The sequence below is a fragment of the Polyodon spathula genome, chromosome 24 (genome assembly GCF_017654505.1).
Source record: "Polyodon spathula isolate WHYD16114869_AA chromosome 24, ASM1765450v1, whole genome shotgun sequence".
Lineage (NCBI taxonomy): Eukaryota > Metazoa > Chordata > Actinopteri > Acipenseriformes > Polyodontidae > Polyodon > Polyodon spathula.
In genome coordinates this window covers 7,512,820-7,517,819 of record NC_054557.1, presented here as the reverse complement: position 1 = coordinate 7,517,819, position 5,000 = coordinate 7,512,820, and the positions used below count along the sequence as shown (strand labels likewise).

General features: G+C 37.5%; 1 protein-coding gene across 3 annotated transcripts in view; it reads left to right on the top strand.

Moving 5' to 3' along the window:
* The window catches only part of LOC121299011 (TBC1 domain family member 2B-like), a 31,072-nt gene that overhangs the window by 10,710 nt on the left and 15,362 nt on the right, over nucleotides 1-5,000 (top strand). The window lies entirely within an intron of this gene.

The window sequence follows — 5,000 nt, the reverse complement described above, 5'->3', positions numbered from 1 at the left end:
AATTACTTTTTTAGGGAAAGAAATGGCAGTTCTTATTAGTAACCTGTTTATTACACAAAAGTAGCTTGGTTACTTATTCCGAGGAAATCTCTACTAGAACGTTTTGGACATAACAAAAAAATAAAAAAAAAGAAACATACATTTCCCATGAATAAAAAACAAAGCTGATTTTATACTTTTGGAAATGGTAACATTTACTCCAAATCCACTAACCTACAGTATTGAAAGTCATCCCCAAAGTAAAGACTTGCCTTATCGGAACACAAGCAATCCTTTAAAGACAGCATTTAAGACAGCAATACTATTACAGTACCACCTGGTTGTCCGTAGTTTAAATATATTAACAGGCGTAATCAAACATTTACTTAAAAGGAAGGCCAGGAATTGTATCGGTGGTTTTTGGCAACGGCAAAAATGTGGTTTGGTAGCTCATTCAATACACTTTTACACAATGTAAAGAACTCCTTTAAGGACACATTCCCTGAATGTGGTTTGACAACTTCTTACAAATTTTACTCCAAACACTGTGTATTGAAATGTCTTACATGTACTGTATCTCGACAACGCATCTGTAAAATAAATTTAGTCTGTGACTCTGAGATTTTAAGGAGAATGATGCAGCAAATTACATTGAAAATGGCTCTGCCATGTCTGGTTTTTAATTATGTATGGTGTTTTTCAGAAGGCCCAATGTAGTTTCCTGTAGCACTTAGGAGATTTGTTAGTCATGGTTTTTTTTCCCCGGAGACTGATGAGGAAATAATCTAATGTAAATACTGTAAGTAGGTCTGTTTGCAGTACTTGCTTTCTGCCTTGAAACTCTGGCTAGTCTCCCAGTCTGCTCTGCGCCTCTAATGGAGCCCAGCTTCTAAAGCAGAGAAAGAAAGGAGAGGTCACATTTGCTTTCAATTTAGCAGACTGCCAGACTATTTGGTAAGCAGAACATTACACCAGCATCTTTAAAACAGCAAGAGGAACAGCAGTTCCAGTAACACATTGACCCAAGTACACAAGGCGAGGAAGCGGGATGGTTATTGTGAGACTGGAATTGAGATGGTTTTATACTTTTTATATATAAAGAGACATATGTTAAAGAGAATTGGAAATGATCATTTCTTGGTGAGGATGAATGAACAATTTGCTTACCTCTTGCAAGTATAAACAACAGTAATAGCGTGCGTTTTTTTTTGGTTGTTATTTTTAAATTTCTATATTTTGAACTGCATGTGGAACTTTTACTTCAGAAGTGAAGAGCTGAGCATCAAAAGTGGGACAGCATACTAAAGGAAACTTGATACATTATCCATTTGGTCCTTATTGTCTTCAGTGACAGATGTTTCAAACAGTAGCCTTTCTCTGTGTCGAGGTCATGTTTGTGATTGAATTTATTATGTTTCTTTTGGGATTATAGATTGTTTCAATAGTTATGGTTGAGTACACATTTACTTCTTCCTGGGCTAAAGGTCAGTTGCCGTCTTGCCAAATAATGCCTCACTTTTTGACCACACGAGTGAGTTGTAAACAGGAAGCAAGCCAGGAAGAGCAGCCTGGCCTTCATAATTTCAAGAACAACTCATCTATGTCTTTGTAAAGTAAAAAAAAAAAAAAAAAAAAAAAAAAGCACAGAACAGAAAGAGATTATAGTGATAAAGTTAAGTTGAAGCCTTAGTTAGCACTCCTTTTAAAAACTACACAACAATTTATTGTAGCACCAATTAGTTTGTGGGAAGAATTGTGTGTGTGTTGTTATGGAGGAACAATAGACTATGGAATGAGCAAAGCCTAAACGCATCCCAGGGTAGGCTGTTCAGCTGTCCAGAGAGAGGGAATCGATTGTTCCTGGCCATTGTTCCTTGTTCCCCTCTCTGAAGAAGTTACGTAGGACCAGGTGCAAAGACTGTTGAATGCTGATGCAGTTAATAGTGCTGGACATGTTGCTGATCCACTGAACCCTGTTAAGTAGCATCGGCAGAAGAGCGCTTGGCTCATGGTTGGAGAAATATTTGTGGCCCATGAGAATGAATGTGTTTTTTCCCACACTTTCGAATTGAATCATGTGTATTACATCATGCCTGTGATTAGTCCAGTCTGTTAAGAGCTGGCCTCTTTATTGGACCAGTACTGTTAGTTCCTTAACCTTTTGACTGCCACACAGATAGAATGACTATTTTAAGGTGTTTGATGTAAATCTTTATTTACACATTTTACAAACGCACATCATCAAACACTCTGGCGCTGTGATTAAACACAGATTCAGACAGGAAATCTGCAGCAACTGGTTTCTGACTGCCTGTGTTGTCAATTTTCGAAACAGCAGTTGTCCTTAGTTTCATGTATTTTCTTAAAGAGCAAGTAGCTGGTTCCCAAAGGTACAGCCTCATGCATCCCCACCTGTTAACACAAATGTTTAAGTAACCTACCTATAATTTTTGTTTTCATTAACATCCTGACAACTTTTTACGTTTATAACTTTAAAAACTCTGTTTCAAAGCTCTTTTCAAAGTGGCTGTTCTAGTGCACCGCGGTTTGAGATAAGTCCTCTCAATCACTGCAGGAAGAGCTAACAAGAAGTGTTCTGGCTTTTCTGTTCTGTACCACATCATGGCTCGTTAGTGCTGTGTTATGTGTTTGAAAATGTGGGCAATAATCCTGACGCTATCATCAGTTTACTAGAGTGGCCATTTTGGAAAGGGCTTTGAAAGAGTTTAACGTTAGAAGTGTAAAAATTTGTCAGAATGTTAATGAAAAGAAAAATGACAGGTACGATATTTAGTTGTAGCAACACGTGGGGACGTGTAACACAATGGCGAAGAAACTCCAGGGATGTTCATTTTGGCATATTTTTGTGAACGTTTAAACTCTGGCATGTGGTAGTTTAAAAAATGTGTGTGTGTATAGATATACTTTTAAACACAGACACACGTTTTTTTTTTTTAAATTATATGTACTAACAGTAGACCGTTCGCGTGACGAGACGGGATTCTAAGCACTGTTTGTTGTTGTTTTAATATTTTTCGGTATTCCAGTAACAGCGACAACATTGCCGTGGCTTAAGCGAAGATTCTTGACAAACTATACATCCGTGCGTATGTTTTTTTTTTTTCCTCAACAGACTAGCCATGGATACTTCATCTCCCATTCAAAATTATAAGAACATATTTTTCGTTTGCGTTTTTGTGCATTTACTGTTGCTTGCAACTGCTTCGGTCACTGTAGTACTTGTAGTCAGAAGTAGATGGCTGAGATGCAGATGAGCAATCTTCTTCATGAGAATCCCCTGAAGATGCTGACTGCTTAGCAGAAAAACTTCCGATTGACAACTGACTTGCTGTCAGTGTACGCTCTGCACTAGATATTAATGTTTATTCTTAAAATAATCTGTAAGGGCATCCCTGTTAAACTAATGCGGAAAATAACAAAAGCACAACGTTAAATTAGGCGACCGCAAAAATGAAATGCAAAAAGTAGGACCGAACAATTCACGTAATTTGTCAGCTCTGTTTAAAATAAAATTAAAGGGACCGGAATTAGGCTCAGGCAAGATATGAAGGTAAAAGCTAAGATTGTTTTGAAATTAACAGCTTTTTCTGAATTTAATTATGAAACAGAATCAGCTAAATTTGTCACCTGATTAAAAATAAAACCTGAAAACTTCAAGCCCTACTTGTGTTTTACTTTTTCCAAAATACTTGTTTTATTTCTTAGCAGTAAAGGGGTACCTGCGTCCACTTCTGACACCAATGTAACGATCGCGGTTCCCACAGACAGGGGCATCGCACGGGGCGAGGCAATCCACACACAGGCGGAGGGCGGGCGCAAACCCGGGGCCTCTCGCACTGAAGCATTTTTCGATACCGCTGTGCAAAAGAGCCGGCTCCTTTGCAAGGAGCATATATCAGGTTTATGTCTTTGTCTGTGATTACGTCACCTACCAGCCCTGCTGCTGCCTTCCCCGGTGCACGCTACAACATTTTAATGAAATTGAATATTCCATGAAATTTACTGTCAAGAACGTAATCTGTTTTGTTGCCTCTAAAAGTTACTGAGAATATGCGTCTGTGAACAAACAGGATGATACAGAGATCAAGAGTAACCTGCCTTTGTTAATGTATTTTATTTTGTTTTAAATTGGTTCCAACTGTAGCCATCTTTCTTGAGCAAAACTAGTAATATTTAACATTACTAAGTTTTTTACCTTTTTGTTTTGAAGCAATGCACTATCCAGCCTTTTTCGTTTTTGATTGATGTCTCAGTTTAAATGCCGCTGGATCGTAGCTCTACGTATGTGAGCCAATGAAACATTGCGGTTCTACAAAATAATTTGTGACCAGTAGAGTGAAAAATTATTGTACACGATCCGCTGCATTTTGGCCACTCGCAAAATGTTCACTTGCTTAACAATATCGGTTGAGATCTCCTAGGATACTATTCCCTCCCCAGATGTCCATATCTAGGAGAGCTCAGAGCGGTTATTGGCTGCTGTTAAGTGTCAATCAATAAATCCTGACCAGTTTTCTATTTGAAATTGAAACAAGCTTATAATCACATCAGGAACCTGGACCAATACACATAATTAGATTTAAGTGCAGGGTAAAAGTACACATATAAATTGTATCAAACATAAAACAATTACTAGTTGAGTTTTTTTTTGTTTGTTTTGTTTTTAGCATGGTGCAGATTACAAACTGTGAATCCTAACGCTGCATAATTTAAGTGGTTACTGCATGCACTTCAGTGTAAACATCTAAACCCACATCTAAATGCAAGTGTGATTCCTCTTTCTGTTTCATACTGAAAGTCGGCACACACAGACAGGTAGTTTTCAGTTCAGCACTTGATAAATGCCACTTTATTTGGAAAAATGTGTACTTGGAAATCCTTGGTTGGATGATTGGTTGATTTTCTTGTATGTGATTCATAAATGCATTGATGGCTTCAAACTAATACATAAAGCTTGATACATTTTTGATAAAATAAATAAATAGAGATTTTAACCAGTG